We start from the raw sequence: 22,418 nt of genomic DNA on the forward strand, positions 1-22,418 counted from the left end.
TCTGTGATAATGGGAAATTCTATATACCAGAAATTCTGGATATCAAAAATGCATTTTTTCAAAAAACAAAACTTACTGTTAACAGTGTGGCTCCATTTAGAGTTTTTGGTAATACAGGGAATTACTGAAAATGCAAGGGGTGGAATCCTAACTGAGCTCTCTACCATTCCACACAGCTCACATTGTTCGTCTGTAGGGGTGACCTCATACCACAGTGAGTTCTCAATGTTTTCAGTCATGAAGGCTAGTTCATTAGTCATAAGAGAATTACAAGTGAAACTGGATTAGGACAGGTTGTGGGATTAGACTGAGGGCAAATTCTCACGGGCTTGAAACAAGTTTCCTTCTGTTCCCACCCACACGCATGATACACCTGTCCTGATCGCGGACACTTTAAACCAGTTACAATTCTGTTCATTGTATTGATCCAGTTTACTTTAAAGTTTTTATTTGTGGGACTGAGCCCGTGGCGCACTCCGGAGAGTGCGGCACTGGGAGCGCAGCGATGCTCCCGCCGCGGGTTCGGATCCTATATGGGAATGGCAGGTGCACTCACTGGCTGAGCGCCGGTTACGAAAAAGACAAAAAAAAAAAAAAAAAAAAGAGTTTTTATTTGTGAACATTTTGGTTTTGTTTTGTGGGTGGCCAGTACAGGAATCCTTTTTATGAACATTTGGAGGAATACTGAGCCACTACTATATTGGTTAAACCTATTATGGTTTTATGACTTAGGAAGTCAAAGATCAGGACAGGAACCGCAGGCATGTGTAGGAGCAGAATGTGTTACCTATGGTCATAGTTAAAGAAAATGTTAAGTTTCTCTGAATTCTGTCCAACAGGACCATGGACACCTCCCCCCCACCCCCGTTATATAACTTGCATTAGAACAGTCAAAAAAGAAGTTTCTCAGACCTGCCTTAATGCATTTGCTCTGGTTGTTTCTTCTGCCTGGACCGCTTTTTCCCTGAAATACAATTCACTGAATCCCTCACCTTCAAGTCTGTGCTTAAGTTCACCTTCTCAATGAGGCTACTCTGATCACCTGATTTAAAACTCCACATATACACATACCACCACAATCACTTCCAATTTGCCTTAATCTGTTCTCTCTTCTGGGGAGCATTTTTCTGTCTCCAATATATTACATAATACTTCGCTTATTGTTTGTGTGTGTGTGTGTGGCTGACCAGTACAGGGACTGAACCCTGGACCTTGGTGTTACCAGCACCATGCTCTAACCAGATTGTTGATTGTGTGCATTTCTGCACTAGAATTTAAGTTCCACAAGAGCAGGGATCTTTTTGTCCACTGATATATCCCAAGCACCTAGTACAGTGCCTGGCACATTAGTAAATACTCAGTAAACTTTTGATGTTGTTTTTTTTCTTTTTTTTTTTATTTTATTTTGTCAATATACAATGTGGTTGATTATTGTGGCCCATTACCGAAACCTCCCTGCTTCCTCCCTCTCCCCCGTCCCACCCAACAATGTCCTTTCTGTTTGCTTGTCATGTCAACTTCAAGGAATTGTAATTGTTATGTCTTCTTCTCCCCCCCCCGCGGTTTTTTTTTTCTTTTGTGTGTGTGTGAATTTATTTATTTTTATCTCCCACCAATAAGTGAGAACATGTGGTATTTCTCTTTCTGTGCCTGACTTGTTTCACTTAATATAATTCTCACAAGGTCCATCCATGTTGTTGCAAATGGCAGAATTTCATTCGTTTTTATAGCTGAGTAGTATTCCATTGTGTAGATGTACCACATTTTCCGTATCCACTCATCCGATGATGGACATTTGGGCTGGTTCCAACTCTTGGCTATTGTAAAGAGTGCTGCGATGAACATTGGGGAATAGGTATACCTTCGACTTGATGATTTCCATTCCTCTGGGTATATTCCCAGCAGTGGGATAGCTGGGTCATATGGCAGATCTATCTGCAATTGTTTGAGGAACCTCCATACCATGTTCCATAGAGGCTGCACCATTTTGCAGTCCCACCAACAATGTATGAGAGTTCCTTTTTCTCCACAACCTTGCCAGCATTTATCGTTCAGAGTCTTTTGGATTTTAGCCATCCTAACTGGGGTGAGATGGTATCTCAGTGTAGTTTTGATTTGCATTTCCCAGATGCTGAGTGATGTTGAGCATTTTCTAATATGTCTGTTGGCCATTTGTATATCTTCCTTAGAGAAATGCCTGCCTAGCTCTTTTGCCCATTTTTTAATTGGGTTGCTTGTTTCTTTCTTGTAAAGTTGTTTGAGTTCCTTGTATATTCTGGATATTAATCCTTTGTCAGATGTATATTTTGCAAATATTTTCTCCCACTCTGTTGGTTGTCTTTTAACTCTGTTAATTGTTTCTTTTGCTGTGCAGAAGCTCTTTAGTTTGATATAATCCCATTTGTTTATTTTTCATTTGGTTGCCTGTGCTTTTGGGGTCGTATTCATGAAGTCTGTGTCCAGTCCTACTTCCTGAAGTGTTTCTCCTATGTTTTCTTTAAGAAGTTTTATTGCGGGCCGAGCCCGTGGCACAGTCGGGAGAGTGCCGCGCTGGGAGTGCAGCGACGCTCCCGCCGCGGGTTTGGATCCTATATAGGACTGGCCGGTGTGCTCACTGGCTGAGTGCCGGCCACGAAAAGGACAAAAAAAAAAAAAAAAAAAGAAGTAGTTTTATTGCTTCATGGTGTATATTTAATTCTTTAATGCATTTTGAGTTGACTTTAGTGTATGGTGAAAGGTATGGGTCTAGTTTCATTCTCCTACATATTGATATCCAGTTCTCCCAGCACCATTTGCTGAAGAGGCAGTCCCTTCCCCAGTGTATAGACTTGGTGCCTTTGTCAAAGATCAGATGGCTGTAGGTGTGTGGGTTGATTTCTGGAGTCTCTATTCTATTCCATTGGTCAGTGTGTCTGTTTTTATGCCAGTACCATACTGTTTTGGTTATTATAGCTTTCTAGTATAGTTTAAAATCAGGTAGTGTTATGCCTCCAGCTTTATCTTTTTTGCTCAGCATTGCTTTGGCTATGCGTGGTCTTTTGTTATTCCATATAAATCGTTCTTTCCATTTCTCAGAAAAATGTCATTGGAATTTTGATGGAGATTGCATTGAATTAGTATATCACTTTGGGTAGTATGGACATTTTCACTATGTTGATTCTTCCAATCCAAGAGCATGGGATATCTTTCCATCTTCTTGTATCCTCTCTAATTTCTCTCAGCAGTGGTTTGTAGTTCTCATGATAGAGATTTTTCGCATCCTTGGTTAACTCAATTCCTAAGTATTTTATTTTTTTGGGTGGCTATTGTAAATGGGCAAGCTTTCTTGATTTCTCTTTCTGCATGTTCACTATTAGAGAATAGAAATGCTACTGATTTTTGTGTGTTGATTTTGTATCCTGCTACTGTGCTGAAATCATTTATCACCTCCAAGAGTTTTTGTAGAGGCTTTAGGCTGTTCGATATATAGGATCATGTCATCTGCAAACAGGGACAGTTTGACTTCATCTTTTCCAACTGGATGCCCTTTATTTCCTTCTCTTCTCTGATTGCTCTGGCTATTACTTCCAATACTATGTTGAAAAGGAGTGGTGAAAGTGGGCATCCTTGTCTAGTTTCTGTTCTTAAAGGAAAAGCTTTCAGCTTTTCCCCATTCAGGATGATATTGGCAGTGGGTTTATCATATATGGCTTTAATTATGTGGAGATACTTTCCATCTATACCTAACTTATAGAGGGTCTTTGTCATGAATGAGTGTTGAATTTTATCAAATGCTTTTTCAGCATCTATAGAGATGATCATATGGTCCTTGTGTCTGATTTTATTAATATGGTGTATCACATTTATTTGCGTATGTTGAACCAAACTTGCATCCCTGGGATGTATCCCACTTGATTGTGGTGAATAATTTTACATATGTGTTGCTGTATTCTGTTTGCTAGTATTTCAGTGAGGATTTTTGCATCTATATTCATCAAGGATATCAGCCTGTAAGTTTTCTTTTTTGGTTGTATCTTTACCTGGTTTTGGTATCAGGATGATGTTTGCTTCATAGAATGAATTTGGGAGATTTGCGTCTGTTTCAATCTTTTGGAATAGTTTGTAAAGAATTGGTGTCAATTCCTCTTTGAATGTTTGCTAAAATTCTGCTGTGAATCCATCTGGTCCTGGGCTTTTTTTTGCTGGGAGCCTTCTGATAACAACTTCAATCTCCTTTATTGTTATTGGTCTGTTCAGATTTTCTACGTCTGCATGGCTCAGTTTTGGGAGCTTGTGTGTGTCTGGAAATTTATCCATTTCCTCCAGATTTTCAAATTCGTTGGTGTATAGTTGTTTATAGTAGTTTCGAATGATTCCTTATATTTCAGATGAATCAGTTGTAATACCACCTTTTTCATTTCTAATTTTTGTTATTTGAATCTTCTCTCTTCTCTTCTTTGTTAGCCATGCTAATGGTTTGTCCATTTTATTTATCTTTTCAAGAAACCAACTTTTTGATTCATTGATCTTTTGTATTGTTTTTTGGGTTTCAATTTCATTAAGTTCTGCTCTGATCTTAATGATTTCTTTCCGTCTGCTAACTTTAGGTTCGGATTGTTCTTGTTTTTCTAGATCTTTAAGGTGAAGTGTTAGGTTGTTCACTTGCCATCTTTCCATTCTTCTGAGGTGAACATTTAATGCAATAAATTTCTCCCTTAGTACTGCTTTTGCAGTATCCCACAGGTTTTGATATGATTATTTTCATTAGTTTCAATAAATTTTTTTATTTCCTGCTTGATTTCTTCTTGGACCCATATGTCATTAAATAGAATGCTGTTTAATTTCCATGTGTTTGTATAGTTTCCAGAATTTCATTTGTTATTGATTTCTAATTTTAATCCCTTGTTGTCTGAGAAAATACATGGGATAATCCCAATTTTTCTGAGTTTGTTGCAACTTGATTTGTGACCTAATATGTGATTTATCCTGGAGAATGATCCATGTGCTGATGAGAAAAATGAATATTCTAAGGTTGTTGGATGGAATGTTGTGTAGATATCTGCCAAGTCCAATTGGTCTAGAGCATTGTTTAGATCTTGTGTTTCTCTGCTGATTCTTTGCCTAGATGATCTGTCCAATATTGACTGTGGGGTTTCAGGTCCCCTGCTATTATGGTATTAGTGTCTATTTCCTTCTTTAGGTCTAGTAGAGTTTGTTTTATAAGTCTGGCTGCTCCAACATTGGGTGCGTATATATTTATGATTGTTATGTCTTCTTGATGGATGAATCCTTTTATCATTATGTAGTGTCCCTCATTGTCTCTTTTTATGGTTTTTAGTTTAAAGTCTATTTTATCAGATATAAGAATAGCTACTCCAGCTCACTTTTCTTTTCTGTTTGCATGGTAGATCTTTTTCCATCCTTTCACTCTTAGTCTATGTGAGTCTTTATGGGTGAGGTGGGTCTCTTGAAGGCAGCATATAGTTGGGTCCTCCTTTTAAATCCAGTCAGCCAGTCTGTGTCTTTTGATTGGGGAATTTAAGCCTTTTACATTAAGAGTTGTTATTGAAAAGTGTTGATTTATTCCTAGCATTTTATTGATTATTGTTTGGTTGTCTTAGGTATCTTTTGTTCCTTACTTTCTGATTTACTGTTTGTTTTCTGTGTTTGTTGGTTCCTTGGGTTGTAGATAGCCTTTTTGTTTGTTTGTTTTCTCTTCATGAATGCCATTTTTATTATACTAGTGGGTTTAGGTTTCTCTTGGGTTTTTATGGCAGTGGTAGTTATTTTTCAGGAACCAAACCCAGTACTCCCTTGAGAATTTCTTGTAAGGGTGGTCGTGTGGTGGTGAACTCCCACAGTTTTTGTTTGTCTGAGTTACTATTTGCCCTTCATTTCGGAAGGATAGCCTTGCAGGGTAGAGTATTCTTGGCTGACAATCTCTGTCTTATAGTATTTTGAATACATCCTCCCATTCCTTTCTGGCTTTTAGGGTTTGTGATGAAAAGTCTGATGTTAGCCTGATTGGGGCTCCTTTATAGGTGATTTGACACTTCTCTCTTGCAGCTTTTAAGATTCCCTCTTTGTCTTTGAGTTTTGCCAATTTGACTATAACATGTCTTGGAGAAGACCTTTTTGGGTTGAATACATTTGGAGATCGTTGAGCTTCCTGGATCTGAAGATCTGTGACTTTTCCTATACCTGGGAAGTTTTCTGCCACTATTTTGTTGAATATGTTTTCAATGCATTCTCCTTTTCCTCCCCTTCTGGAATACCCGTGACCCAGATATTTGAGCGCTTAAGGTTGTCTGATATCTCTCTCAGATTTTCTTCAATGCCTTTGATTCTTTTTTCTTTTTTCTTTTTTTTTTTTTTGTCTGCTTGTGTTATTTCAAACAGCCCATCTTCAAGTTCAGAGGTTCTCTCTTCAACTTCCACAAGCCTGCTGGTTACACTCTCTGTTGTGTTTTTTATTTCACTGAATAACTTCTTCAGTTCAGCAAGTTCTGCTACATTTTTTTTCAGGGCATTGATTTCCTTGTACATTTCCTCTTTCAGGTCCTGTATACTTTTCCTCGTCTCATCATGATGTCTAGCTGAGTTTTCTTGTATCTCGTTCAGTTTCCTTAGAATTATCACTCGAAATTCCTTGTCAGTCATTTCAAAGGCTTCTTGTTCTATAGGATCTAGAGCTTGAGAGTTATTATCCTTTGGTGGTGTACTTTCTTGATTTTTCATATTTCTGGTAACTTTTCTTTGATGTTTATTCATTGGGGCAGGGGGTTTCACAGTCCACAGGTTTGACAGTATTGACTGACTAAGATTTTGCTGTGGTTGCCAATTTGGTATGGCTACCTCAGTCACTGCTCAGTTGGCCACTAGTGCCTTGTGTGTGTGGTTGCCTCAGGTCTTGGACCTCTCCGGGGAGCCACCTCTCTGGTTAGCTTGGACTCAGCCGGGCTGCTGGATCATGGAGCGGTACCACAGGGTGTGTGGTCTCTGCTGAGTTTCCACCTCCCGTGCTGGACTTCTCCCTGTTCCGTGCACTACGGGCCCGGCTGCTGGGATGTGCAGTGGCACTGCAGAGTATGTGGTCTCTGCAGAGCTTCCCCTTCCCCTGCTGGATGTCTCCCTGCTCCGTGCGCACTAGGCCGGGCTTGGGATGGAGCCGGGTGGCTGCGGTGAAGCCTACCTGCTGCTGGATTGTGTGGCAGCAGCCCCCGAACAGGGTGTGTGGACTCTATGGAGCTTCTATCTCCCCTGCTGGATGTCTCTGTGCTCCGTACACATTGGGCCGGGCTGCTGGATCGCGCGGCAGCGGTGTGGTCCCCCGTGGAGTTCCTGCCTCCCCTCCTGGAAGTCTCCCTGCTCCGAGCACACTAGGCCAGGCTGAGAATGGAGCCAGGTGCCTGTGGTGAAGGCTACCTGCTGGATCATGCAGTGGCGGCCCCACAGGGTGTGTGGTTTCTGCGGAGCCTACACCTCCTCTGCCAGACGTCTCCTCACTCTGTGCACACTGGGCTGGGCTGGGAATGGAGCCAGGTGGTGGCGGTGAAGCCTATCTGCCAGATCATGTGACAGTGGCCCTGCAGGGAATGTGGTCTCCACGGAGCTTCTGCCTTCCCCGCTGGACGTCTCCCTGTTCCGTATGCACTTGATGTTATGTTTTTATTGTTTAAATTGGTTGATTTGTGGGAGAGAGTGATGCTAGGGACCGTCTATTCCGCCATCTTGACCAGAAGTCTTATTCATATTTTTCTTTCACCCTTCTTTAGATTCTCTTTCCTCTTACCTCTCTTCCCAGCTCAAACATTTGTTGAATGAGTGACTAGATTTGAAGGTTGAAATATCCTACTTGTTATACCTTTTAGAGATTGGCTGACATCTTGGTAGAGAAGTGGATTCACCCACACAGGGTTAGAGTTTGAACTCTGTGATCTCCAAGGTCCCTTTTAACTCTGGAGTTGGTGTTTTGTCCTCACTTAAGCTTCCTTCACCATAAACTGCCTTTCATTTTTGATGAATTGAAGCAATATTCTAAGTTCATTTTTATTTCAATGTTCAGAGTAAAATCACCAATATGTTTAATATGCTTTGTGTGAATGATTCACTCCTGGGTATATTTAGGATGTATAGGCAAAGATAGGCCTTATTGTGCCCTTAGGAAGAAATTGCAACCAAGAATATTTTACAAAGTATATTTTACATAAATATACTTTACAATATATATTTACAAGTATATTTTACATAAATAATTGCAGGCACAAAACACAAATGATCTACTGAATATTCAGTTATGGTGGGAACAGGCTATATTGATTTCCTAGTTTGTTGAGTATTTTAATATGAAGTGTTATTGAATTTTGTCAAATGATTTTACTGTATTGAGATTATCATTTGATTTTGTACTGGCCAGCAAAAAAGAAATTATCATATGGTTTTTGTCCTTTATTCCATTGTTTCAGTTTATTACATTAATTGATATTCAGGTGTTAAGCCAACCTTGCATTCCTACGATAAATCTCAGTTGGTCATATTGTACAGTCCTTTTTACATATTGGTGGATTCAGTTTGCTAGTATTTTGATGAGGATTTTAGATATGTATTCATAAATATATTGGTCTGTGGTTCTCTTTTCTGTTGTTATATTGATTTTTCTTTTTCTTTCTTTTTTTTGTGGCTGGTCAATATGGGTTCCAAACCTGTGACCTTGGAATATAAGGCTGTGCTCTAACCAACTGAGCTAACTGGCCAGCACTTGTATTGATTTTTTTTTTTCATTTATTTCTTTTTATTTACTTATTTATTTATTTATTTATTTATTTATTTTTTAAATTTTATTTTATTTTTATTTTGTCAATATACATTGTGGCTGATTAAAAATATGGAACACTTCACGAATTTGCGTGTCATCCTTGCACAGGGACCATGCTAATCTTCTCTGTATCGTTCCAATTTTAGTATATGTGCTGCCGAAGCGAGCACACTTGTATTGATTTTTAAAGTACAATGAGGATGAATGAGTCTGTGGGTAGTGATCCAGTCATCTGCAAACTTACATCCTTGAACCATTATTTTTGAAAACTTTAATTCTCCTTCTGAGTTTTTTTCTGAGTTATTGAGGAGATTTATCTCATTATTAACTCTAAAATCAAGGATATATTCCATACCTAGAGTACAGTGATCACTCACATATGCATGCCAAAGAGCACCTAGTAAATTTATTGCTAAATTTCATCTACTTATCTAATTAGTTGACTGTTTAAATCAAAACTTTCATTCATTGATTTTTACCTCAACATATCTGTTTCTGAGCATTTTACTTCTAATCCTGCCTTTCATTGATATGTATAATTGAAACTAGGCAAGTAATTTAGTAATGTTTAATGATATATTAAAGATTGCGTATCAGTTATTTATTGATATGTAACATATCATCCCCAAACTTAGTGACTTAAAACACAATTTGTTATTTCTCGTAATTCTGTAGGTTGGCTAGGGAGTTCTGCTCACCTAGACTCACTCATGTGACTACATTCAGCTGGTGGCTTGACTGGGGAAGGGAGATCTAAGATGCCTCACTCCCATATCTGGAACCTTGGAACTAGTTGTCAGCTGGGCCCCTCTCTGCATGTGGCCTTGCATCATTCAGAAGTCTAGACTGAGCTTATTTATTTGTAGCAAAAGTACTCCAAGAAGACAAAAGCAGAAACTGCAATACCTCTTGAGGCCAAACTGTGGAATTCACACATTACTTTTGCCACATTCTATTGCAAGTCAGCAAAATCTGATTCAAGGGGCAGGGAACAAGAGTCCACCTCTTGATGAGATGAGTAGTAAAATATTGTAGCTGTGTTGTTTTTTCTGTCACCACGTATAGTTCAAGCAAAGAATTATAAGTCTTTTCAGTTCTTTAACTGAGGATTCTCACCTATTATGTAATCACTTAGTGGAATTTGTACAGTCTAGCAAGTATAAATAATAATGTTTTAAAACTTTTCAAACTTACCTATTTTGAAACTATCTGAGATTTTAAATGGGTAAATTCTAGAACAGGAAAAACATTAAGTGAACTTTTTTTTTGGCAGCTGGTCATGACAGGGATCCAAACCCTTGACCTTGGCGTTAAAACACTGTGCTCTAAACCCACTGAGCTAACTGGCCAGCCCCTAAAATTAAGTGAATAAAATACTATTTAAAATCAGAAACTGCTGGGATTAGAATGTTAAATAGGACATTAACAAATAACATAATTTTAGTGCATGTATTAGTCCATTTCTGTTGCTTATAACAAAACACTTGGAACTGGGTGATTTGTTAGAAAACAAAATTTATTGCTTACAGTTTCAGAGGCTGGGAAGTCCAAAGTCCAGGGAACACATCTGGTGAGGGTCTTCTTAGGCGGTGGCTTCACAGCAATAAGGGGTCTCACATGGCAGAAAATGGCAGAACAGAGACAGAGATAGTTCCTCATGCACTCTCTTTTTAAAGCCCTCAGAACCACACCCATGACCACCATTAAACCATTCACTATGCAGGGTCCTCACAATCCAAACACCTCTTCAAGGCCCCATCTTTCAATTACTATAATAGAATTTCCCACCCTCAACCATTACAGTGGGAATTAAGTTTGGGGCAGACATTCAATCCAAGGCAGTGCCATAAATTTTTTTTTTTTTTGGCGGCTGACCAGTACAAGGATCCAAACACTTGGCTGTGGTGTTGTAACAACATGTTCCAACCAACTGAGCTAACCGGCCAGCCCCTAAATTTTAAAAACACTCAAATCTTATCTATTTGGCCTGCAAGAACAGATTGCTCTTCCAAGGATTTTTTTTGTCTTATGATTGGCCCAAAGTACCACGTTCAAGTTTAAGTTGTATATTTTTGCATAACATGATTGGTAGTAACTAATTGGTATCGGTGTGATAAAATTTGAAGTTGACACAAATTGAATCCTATCCATACGAATAAGATAGTAAATGGCATAAGTATTTATGCAGTAAGTACCTAAGCAATCCACTTTCCTGAGATCCTTTTATACAGAGAGGAATAAGACCTCTAGACTGAGGAGGAAGGAGAAAGAATAAGATTAACTACTAGAGGAGGCAGAACATGATAAACATCAAATGCTTACTACAAAGTACTAGTGAAAGTTCAAAGAGCAGGCTGAGAATACTACTACCTGCTTGGGATGCATTTGACTTTAGTCAAATAGAGGTGAGAAGCACAAGAGTAACTTCAGAAAGAGATTAAACTCATTGAAGTCATAATATAGTGGAAGATATCTGCATTGAAATAAATGACTTTAACAATTAAAATTGGTCCTTAGATATAGGTTAGAGATGCTAGATGCTGGGTTGTGTTCCTGTATAATATCCTGAGAGGAGACACATACAGTTGGCAACAGAATCAGAGTCGGTTTAGTTCATATTTGAAGAGGTTACCACTGGATAATCTGGCATTACCCAGTGTATTGGGTTGAATAATGTCTTCCCCCAAATTCATGTCACCTGGAACCTCAGGATGTGACCTTATTTGGAAATATGGTGGTTGCAGGTATAATTAGTTAAGATGAGGTCATACCGGAGTAAGGTGGGCTGTTAGTCCAACAAGACACATGTCTTTATAAGAGAAAAATTTGGACACAGAGACAGAGACACACAGGGAGAATGCCATGTGAAAATGTAGATAGAGGTTGGGGTGATGTGTCTACAAGCCAAGGAACGCCAGCAAACACCAGAAGCTAGGAGAGAAGCACAGAACAGATTCTCCCTTGGAGTGCCCAGAAAGAACCAACCCTGCTGACTTCTGGCCTTCAGAACTGTAAGAGAATAAATTTCTGTTGTTTAAACCACCCAGTGTGAGGTACAATGTTATGGCAGTGCTGGCAAATACACCCAGTTAGCTGATTCACCTGCTTATAGACAGGTGAAATCTGTTCCAGAGAATTGCATCTCCTCCAGTTTTCTACGATCTCTAAGTGTACTGAGACTTCCAGAAAGAGACAAGCATTTCAAGAGCCAACATCTGACCCCTCGTATCTTCCCAGATACTGAACATAGCCAACCCCGCAACAGACTCCCCGATCCACACAATGTCAGTAGTTCCCAAAACTAGGGTTTAAGGACAAATTGTCTCTCAGACATCCACAAGTTCTCTACAGGAATTTTTACATTTTTTTGCTTTCATTTCAAGGATAAAGCAAAAATCAGACAATATTAGCTTGTTCCTGGTCATTCTGCACTACCTCATAACCAAGTGCTGCTGTATAATTTCAGTGCCCACATTCTGTTTGCTAACCCTCATGTGGCTGCAAAGTTAACTCCTGAAGTAAAGGTTTTTGTTTTGGGGTTTTTTTTTTTGTTTTTTGTTTTTTTTGCAGCTGGCTGGCATGGGGATTTGAACTCCTGACCTTAGTGTTATCAACACCATGTTCTCTCAAGTGAGCCAACAGGCCAGCTTTAAAGTAACTTTTAAATGAAGCGCTTCTCCAGCAGAAACCAAGGACAGATGCTCAGGAGCCACCGAGTTCCCAAGTGTGAGAAACACTAGCGTGATGTATCAAAGCAATCAATACATGAAAAAGCTTTGTAGTAGCTGGGGAGAGGTTCTGTGAGTAACAAAACCACAAATAGCCATGGCTGAAACATGAGTTCAAGTAGTTAGGCTGCATGAGTTTCCTAGGGCTGCCATAACTGAGTACCAAAGCTTAGGTGGCTGAAACAACAGGAGTGAATGGAGGCCAGAAGTCTGAGATGGAGGCGTTAGTAGGGCCATGCTCTCTCCGAAGGCTCTAGGGGAGAAACTGTCCCATGCTCCTCTGCTAGTTCCTGGTAGCCCTAGGTGTTACTTGGCTTGTGGATGTATCACCCTGATCCTCCACCTTCACATGGAATTCTCCCTCTACATTGTCTTTCCTCTGTGTCTAGGTGTCTCTGTGTCCAAATGTCCCCTTTTTATAAGGTCCCCAATTATACTGGATTAGGGCCAACCCCAATGATCTTAATTACTTCTGTAAAGACCCACTTTCCAAATAAGGTCACATTCTGAGATTCTGGAGGTTAGGACCTAGATCTCTTTGGGGGGACATGATTCAATCCTTAACAATGGTCAAAGGTGGTCCAGGGTCTCTGTTACAGGAACCTGGGATCTTTCCTTGTGGGTATTCTATTCATTCCAAGTGGTTTCCTCCTTTGAGTCAACATGGTGATCCTAGTTCCAGGTACCATGCCTATATTCCAGTGTATAGGGAAATGCAAACCATTTTCTCTACTATGCTCAACACTTCTGACACCAGACGTGTGGGGGGTTTCAATTCTCCAGCTCTCCAGACACCAACTGGGTGTACTGTGATACAGTTATGACACTATCTGGTGTTACTGCAGATGCCACAGGCTCAGTCCCACAAGACTGCCCCCCACTTCAAATGCCAATCACAGGTAGTGGGTCCCCAGCTTACCTACATTTCTGTTTGACTTAATTCCAAATCAGGGGTTCCCATGACCCTCTCCTCAGGTTCAACAATTTGTTTTGATAGCTTATAGAACTCAGGGAAACACTCAGGTTACCAGTTTCTTATAAAGAATATGATAAATGATACTGATGAACAGCTGGATGAAGAGGCACATAGGGCAAGGTGTAGAAGGGTCTGGGCACAGAAGCTTCTGTCACCATGGAGTTGGAGTGTACCACCGTCCCAGCATGTGGATGTATTCATCAACCTGGAAGCTCTCCAAACCATGTAGTTCACAGATTTTTATGGAGAGGTCATCATGTAGGCATGATTGATTTTGTTTGTTCTGTTTTTTTGTTTTTGGCAGCTGGCCGGTAGGTGAATCAGAACCCTTGACCTTGGTGTTATCAGCACCACGCTCTTAACCAACTAAGCAAACCAGCCCCATGATTGATTATTAACTCAATCTCTAGCACCTCTTCCTTCCTTAGAGGTTAGGGGGTAGGGGTAATAGTTCCAAGATTTTAATCATGGCATGGTCTTTCTGGTGACCAGTCCCCATCCTGAAGCCATCCAGGAGCCCACCAAGAGTCATCTCATTAGACCAAAAGACACTCCCATCACGCAGGACAATTCCAAGGGATTAGGAGCTCCGTGTCCAGAGCCAGGGTCAAAGGCCAAATACTAGAACAAAAGAAGCTCCTAACACCCCTGTCTCTCAGGAAATCACAAAGGCTTTAGGAGCTCTGGCCAGGAGCCAGGGATGAAGACCAAATATGTATTTCTTATTATATCACAATATCACACTCATTCAGCAGGAAGGAAAAAAGAAAGATAAATGTTTGCTGCCTCCCTTTAAAAACACTTCCCAGATGTTACACAGGCTACTTCAGTTTGGCCAGAAGCTTGGGAATGTCGCCTTCATTCCGGATGTCCACAGGCAAGGAAAAATCAGGTACAAAGAGAGGGAAGAATAGCTTTTGGGGAGACATCTGGTAGTCCCTGCCACAGTCTTTGAAAACAAAAGCACTGTAGTGAATGTAACAAGTGACTCTGCGATGCTCACTTACCCTGACCATGGTATGCTCAGAATGGGCAGAACTGGCCAGTGTGGGCCGGTCAGAGGCACGGAGATGCATACTGCAGGGTGTGTGTGTGTGTGTGTGTGTGTGTGTTCTTAGAAAGCCACAGGAAAACACGAATAAGAAAATGTATCATATCCATTGCTCTGGCAATCATCTTACAACCAGCCTTAGGATAAAGCTAACCCTGCAAATGGCAGAGAAAAAGAAGAAAAGATTTTGGGTGCTTGAGAAAATTGTTGAGCCACTGAATCACCAACCCTGAAGCTTAACCCTGCTCCAAACTTCCTGTTGTGAGATCTGCCAAATTTCCTTCTTGGTTAAATTGTCTGAGTTAGACTAGCTGCTGAAAGCGTGCTCACTGATATAAATGCTATTAAAAGGTGAGAAGATTTTTGACTAACAGAACAGGAATCTCAGGGCCGCCCGTGGCTCACTCGGTAGAGTGCGGTGCTGATAACACCAAGGCCACGGGTTCGGATCCTATATAGGGATGGCCGGTTTGCTCACTGGCTGAGCGTGGTGCTGACAGAACAGGAATCTCAACATCTGACTGGCCCCAGCAGATTTAGGCACCCTTATCTCCTTTTAGCTTTTAGGAATTTCATTCAGGATTCAAATTGCTTTTTTCGGCAGGAACATATGCACAGTTATTTCCAGGTAGCCTTGGACGGCTTGTCTTTGATGGAGTAGTACTCGTATTGGTTTTGCATTTAGGAAAGGTTAAAGTATGGGGGGACAGAAATTCTTATGCATTGTTGGTGGGGATATAAGTGGGTTCGATCTTTTTTGGGGAGTAATTTTAAAAAATTTAAATGTGCATACTTAAGATTCAGTGGTTATAATCTAAGAATTAACTCTACAAATATATTTGTATAAGTATGCTATATATGCATACAAGATTTTTTATTGTGGCAGTGTATGTAATAGCGAATACTGAAAATAAACTAAATGTCTATCAATAGGAGTCTGTTTAAATCATAATACGCTCCATCTTATAATGCAACAATTGAAAAAAATGAGGTAATCTACATCTTCTGATATGGAAATTAGCCCATCTATTCCACTAATATTTGTATAGCTAGAGAGTGTGTGTGTATATACATGGTGTGTGTGAGTATATATATATATAATATAGCAGATAATAGATAAATTAATATAACATGAATTACATATATTAACTTTTGTATAGTAACAACATACATGTTCACTAAATTATTTATATTAAATTTTATATTGTTACTGAAATATTTATAATATTAATTGCAATACACACACAAGTTTAAACAATTTTGATTCCCTACCTCACATCATACACAAAAATCTATCCCAGGAGAATAAAAGATTTGATGTCAAAAGCAAAATCTTAAAATTTTTACAAAAAAAATAGAGGAATACTTTGTGACATAGAGTTTTTAAAATATCTGTTAGAACTGTAGTTCTCCATGGCATGGCACAACCTCTTCTCCCCATCCCCAGCCCCACTTCTGTAAAGGTGTTGTGCATTATAAACCTGGAATATATTTAATTCAGGGATATTGGAAAGAGAATGGTCAGTAGTACTTACAAACTCAAATCGATTTTGAGAAGTTTTAGATTACTTAAAAGCATACTTGGAATAATAGCAGGTATATAACAAAACAACTAGAATGCAATTTGGTAAGCTAAAATTATGACTTTCCCTGGGTAATAAGTCTTCCTTCTCAGAAAAGCAATGTTGGAAAATACAGCATGCTTCTTAGAGATACAGCTGACTCTGTACTATGCAAAATCTAGAAGGTGTGTGGAAACTTTAAACCCAGGAAAACATTCTTAGTATTTATCCTCCAGGTGTCTTATTTCAGAATGCATCCTTTGAGAGTATGTCCAGTTGAGAAAAATCTTTAGTTAAGACATCTACTTTAACGAAACACAAAAGAGGAAATGTAATAATATGATGGCAATCAATTTTTGGATAAAACATAATAAGCTGTGAGTTTGTGTGTTTGTAAAAAAAAATGTACGGATACTTGCTGTAATGCAAGTATTAATGCACATGTCTTATCTAATTGCTGGCTTCCTTCCAAGTTGAACAACAAAATGCTATATTTTAGTTTCTGACAAATATGTTGTCTGTTTTAAAAATCAGATTTGAAGGTACTGTTCTATAGCTTGTCTTTCTGAATAGAAAATGACACGCCATTTTCTAGCAATTGTCAATGCTAATTCATTTTAGCACCAGCCAGTTGCTTTTAAATCAGTGTGTAGGGCTGGCTGGTTAGCTCAGTTGGTTAGAGTGTGGCCTTGTAATATGAGGTCAGTGGTTCGGATCCCCATACCAGCCAGGTGCAAAAATTAGATAAATGAATACAAAAAAATAAATAAACTAGTGTGTATACCATAGGGGAGAGGTTATCAGAATAGGCATCTTGCAGGGAAAGTTGTGAACAGAAGATTAGTAACTTTAATGACTTTAGAAGTCAATGCTAATAGTTTATTGGCAACATTCATGGAAGCATCAAAAGTGGCAAAGAGAAATCTGTACAAAAAAATTTAATTTCTGTTTGGTAAAAAACTTGATTTTGATGTTTATTCTCCATTTTTAAAAAAATATCTGAAATTTTCTCCATTGACCTGAAAATAGTAAAAACTGTCCATTCATCTTCCCTTAGGCCAATAACAGAATAACCTCATAGCCAAAATAGGAGCCAGAAATAAGGACCAAAGGGGAAAGGGAAGGGGGAGAAGAGTTAATAACTATACTGCCTGTATGTGATAAAAACTGAATACACCATCATCCTATTTCATGTGTAGTTGAGTTCTAAGATTTGTAAGTTTTTATATATCCTTTCATTGAATGAACATTTAATTCAATGGTTAAAAAAAAATTTGTTAGTTGAAAAGCACTGTTTTTAAAAAGTGAAAATAACAGGCCACGTACTCTTTCCTTGAGAGTGGGCTGAATGTACTGACTTACCTCTAGTGAGTAGGTATTATAAAAGTGATTGTGTGACTTCTAAGACTACAGTATAAAAAACATTGCTGCTTCCTCCTTGCTTACTTTTCCAGATTGGTCACTCTGGGGGAAGCCAACAGCCATATTGTGAGGACACTCAAGCATCCATGGAGAAGTCCATGTGTCAAGTAACTGAGGCCTCCTGCCAGCAGCCATGGGAGGGAGCCATCTTGGGAAAGATCCTCTAGCCTAGTGCCCCTTTCCTTTTCTGTTTTTTTTTTTATCACTCCCTTAAGGAGAAAAAAATTAAATTAAACTTTAAAAAAACCAATTAATTAATATTTAATTATATTTAATTTCTCCCTAATGAAAGAAATAAAATACTAAGGAATAAGATTTTTTCAGGGAACATTGAACTTTTTTTTTTTTTTAAAAATTTTATTTTATTTATTTTTTTTTTTAATTTTATTTTGTCGATATACATTGTAGCTGATTAATGCTCCCCATCACCAAAACCTCCCTCCCTTCTCCCTCCCCCCCTCCCCCCCAACAATGTCCTTTCTGTTTGTTTGTTGTATCAACTTCAAATAATTGTGGTTGTTATATCTTCTCCCCCCCCCCGTTTGTGTGTGTGTGTGTGTGTATGTGTATGTGTGAATTTATATATTAATTTTTAAAAAATATGGATCGCTTCACGAATTTGCGTGTCATCCTTGCGCAGGGGCCATGCTAATCTACTCTGTATCGTTCCAATTTTAGTATATGTGCTGCCGAAGCGAGCACGGAACATTGAACTTTGAAGGGCCACAAACCACTGTAATGTCTAAGAATTTTGTGTCCCCCTTCCTCCCAAACCAATTTTCACCAATAAAGTCCCACTGAGAACCCATGTTCTAGCCCCAGTCAAGCCTTCAATGACTATAGCCCCAGATGACATCTTGACTGTAATCTCTTGGGAGATACTGAACCAGAAGATACAGCTAAGCCACTAGATTAGCTTGGATTCCTGACCTTTAGAAACTGTGTGAGATCGTGTTTATCTAACCCACTAAGTTTCAACTAATTTCTTTTTTTTTTTTTTTTTTTTGTCTTTTTAGGTGACCGGCACTCAGCCAGTGAGTGCACCGGCCGTTCTTATATAGGATCCGAACCCACGGCGGGAGCATTGCCGCGCTCCCAGCGCTGCACTCTCCCGAGTGCGCCACGGGCTCGGCCCTCAACTAATTTCTGACACAGCAATAGATCATTAATATGGGAGCTGTGGTTCATATGTACAACATATACAATCTCAACTTGTTTAAGAGCCAAACATAGGATTGTCAAGGACCTTCTGTTTTGGATAGCACTACAAAGAGAGAAAATACATTGCTTTGAGGTTTGCACAGACACTATGCCACAATAAATGTAAACAACTTATTAGTTTGAACTATATGAAGTTGCCATTTGGTAGACAAAAATAATCAAATACCAGCAATTTTGTATGGTTCAACCTAGTACAGTAGTTGCCAAAAGTCTGAAAGCAGAAAAGCACACCCAACCATTTTGAAGGAAGGTGTATGAACTTTGAGTTGAGACCTTGGTTGATGCTTGCCTTGGGCATTTAATTTACCTGGTCTCAGTTCTTTAATCTGTGAAATGGGGATAATAACACTTTGCCTCCTGTTCTCACAGGACACGGTATCATAACGAACAATTAGCCTTTGCTATTCAGAAGCAGAGATCTGAATCAGTGCACTGCTGCTTGTTATTACTCTGGACATATTTTTAGCTTGAAGACATGGAAAATGTAAGTGGCTGGCTTTCCTGGCAGGCAGTTTTCTAATGCAGCTTTATACAGGCATATGCAGCTACAGTTGGAAGGCTAACTTTTCTGCAAGGAAGAGATGGTATTTTTTCTTCCCCTGGAGCAATACTATTTTGACCATCTTCATTTGCTCTGTTTTCTGATAAAAGAGATATCATATGTGAATAAATTCACTCAGATAAAATTTATTTGATGACTTTGTCCATTTAGCTTTAAAGCTTATGTGTTTGTATATAAGTATTTGCGTATGTTTTCCTATATACGCATATATGTGAGGGTACTTCCAAAACATTGCAGAGGGCCGAGCCCGTGGCGCACTCGGGAAGTGCGGCGCTGGGAGCGTGGCAACACTCCTGCCCGCGGGTTCGGATCCTATATAGGAATGGCCGGTGCACTCACTGGCTGAGTGCCGGTCACGAAAAAGACAAAAAAAAAAAAAAAAAAAAAAAGATTGTGGAAAAATAATTAAAAGATAATACAAACCTTTCCATGAACTTTTTGAAGTACCCTCCTATGTATGTGTGTATATGTACATATGTATGTTTATTCATTTGTCTGTATTTTTACTACCAAATCAGAGCACTGAATAAAGATTATATGGTGGAAAAAATGCAAACTAATTTTTTGTTTGCATGTAAGCTCCCTGAAATAGAGAAAGGCGAGTTAACTTTAGCAGCCTGAAGCCTTGCTCCATAATGATAAAAGGAACGTATTAAACTAAAATTGACTTTCTCACCAAAGGTGCCAATTTTTGCTTTTACGATTTTCACATAGTTACAAAGTGAAAAAGCACTGTGGTGCGACATGTAGAAAACTGACTTAAGATGCCAAGAAAAGCAGGGGGTGGGGAGGAGAAAAAAAAAGATGCCAAGAAAATTCACAGGTCTTAGGGCCTGATGGACAAAAAGTAAAATGGAAGATTTGAGGTGATAAGTTCTACTACCAGTTTATGATTTTTGATAGAATAATGATAATTTGAGAAATGGAAAAAAATCTCATTAATCCCACTGAATTATGGAATCCTTTTTTTTTTTTTTTGCCTTTTTCGTGACCGGCACTCAGCCAGTGAGTGCACCAGCCATTCCTATATAGGATCCAAACCCGCGGAAGGAGCGTCGCCGCGCTCCCAGTGCTGCACTCTCCTGAGTGCGCCACGGGCTCGGCCCAAATTATTGAGCCCTTTTAAAAGGTATTACAGCCTATGGCTGGTCCAAAAGTGAGTTATCTCAGTTGATTGTTCACAGTCAGTTAGAGATCGAACTTCCTGTCCTCTTCTCACTACTACACTTGACTAGTCTAAAAAATAAAAATAAAAATTGGGCTGGCTGGTTGGCTCAGGTGGTTAGAGCATGGTGCTGATAACACCAAGGTCTGGGGTTCAATCCCTGTACTGGCTAGGTGCAAAAAAATAAATAAATAAAATAAAAAATTCTAAAAATTAATGACAACATGTGACTTACTGAGGTGCCGTTGCCATTCTTAACATTAGAGGACGGTTTAGGGTACTCTGATCACTTTGACTGGAGAGATGTTTATTCAAATACAGCAGTTGCCCTTATGACTGCTTTGAATGGATATAGTTTAATTTTACAAGAGGAAGTGGACATTTTTCACTTCTTGCCCGAATCCAAATGCCATTCCAGTCTGGAGAACCTCAGAATAGGTTCTTTTTTTTTTTTTTTTTTTTTTTTGGTGACTGGTAAGGGGATCATAACCCTTGGCTTAGTGTCGTCGGCACCGTGCTCAGCCAGTGAACTTATCCGCCATCCCTATACAGGATCCGAACCTGCGGCCTAGGCGCTCCCAGCGCTGCACTCTCCCGAGTGAGCCACGGGTTTGGCCCCAGGATAGGTTCTGAGCCCCTTTTTTCTAGTATAGAACCAAAGAGGCAGTGTTTCCTGTCCCGAGTCCTTGGCAACCGCAGTACAGGCCTTGGACCTAGGTGAGGCCAATTTTAATGATCTTGTTGAGACTTCAACCTTGAGAAGTAATGCAGAGGCCCAAACTTGGCTGAAAAAGATTCCCTGTGGCTGCAGAAGGGCCAGCAATCCAAAAGAATGGCCGCAGGGGCCGGCCCATGGCTCACTCGGGAGAGTGTGGTGCTGATAACACCAAGGCCACGGGTTTGGATCCCATATTGGGATGGCCAATTCACTCACTTCGGAGAGCCTGGTGCTGACAACACCAAGTCAAGGGTTAAGATCCCCTTACTGGTCATCTTTTAAAAAAAAAAAGAGTGGCCGCACATGTCCAGTGGCATAAAGCCATAATTCACCCCAACCTTTTGTGATGCCTGCTGACTATAGTTCTTGAACTTTTCCAGGGTTCTGCAAGGTAGATCCACTTGCATCCCCTCTGAATGTATTTTAGCTACCTTTTCTCTACCAGAAATAGGTATTATTCTATCTGGCTTTCATCCTCCAAAAATACATTTTTGGAAAGGAAAAAAAAAAAAAAAAAAACCACTGTCAGCACCTCTCCTGTTTTCTTTATCTTTGTGGGTTCATCCCCTTTTGTTTAAATTTAGGAAGGGATTAGAGATAAACACATGATGAATTTTTCAACCCATAAACCATCTCTCAGATTCAACAATTGTTAATATCATGCCATATTAGTTTTATCTGTGTGTGTGCATTGCTGAACCATTTGAAAAGTAAATTGTAAGGGCAGGCCCATGGCTCACTTGGGAGAGTGTGGTGCTGATAACAGCAAGGCCGTGGGTTCGGATCCCTGTATAGGGATGGCTGGTTAGCTCACTTGGGAGAGCGTGGTGCTGACAATACCAAGTCAAGGGTTAAGATCCCCTTACCGGTCATCTTTAAAAAATAAAAAATAAATAAATAAATTGTAGACATCACGACACTTCAGTCCTAAAATTTTAGTGTGCATGAGATATAATTTTTATATAAAATTCACCATTTTAAAGTATACAATTCAGTGGGTTTTATTTTATTCTCAGAGTTGTAAAACCAACCAATTTTAGAATATTTTCATTACCCCAAAAAAAGAAACTGTATTCATTAGCAGCCACTCCCCACTTCCTCCTCTCACCAGCCCCTGGCAACCACTAATATGTTTTCTGTCTCTATGGATTTGCTGACTTTGGACATTTTATGTAAATGGAATCATACAGTATGTGATCTTTTGTGACCGGCTTCTTTC

At 39.5% G+C, this 22,418-nt stretch overlaps 2 non-coding genes across 2 annotated transcripts; both read right to left on the minus strand.

Annotated features, from left to right (window-relative positions):
• Positions 1–8,857: 8,857 nt before the first annotated feature.
• On the minus strand, positions 8,858–8,964 carry LOC134371285 (U6 spliceosomal RNA). The gene has a single exon (XR_010022726.1). It is a non-coding gene; the product is annotated as a U6 spliceosomal RNA (small nuclear RNA).
• A 9,164-nt stretch (positions 8,965–18,128) lies between these two features.
• On the minus strand, positions 18,129–18,235 carry LOC134371286 (U6 spliceosomal RNA). The gene has a single exon (XR_010022727.1). It is a non-coding gene; the product is annotated as a U6 spliceosomal RNA (small nuclear RNA).
• Between the last annotated feature and the right edge of the window lie 4,183 nt (positions 18,236–22,418).

This window comes from Cynocephalus volans, chromosome 2 (genome assembly GCF_027409185.1).
Source record: "Cynocephalus volans isolate mCynVol1 chromosome 2, mCynVol1.pri, whole genome shotgun sequence".
NCBI lineage: Eukaryota > Metazoa > Chordata > Mammalia > Dermoptera > Cynocephalidae > Cynocephalus > Cynocephalus volans.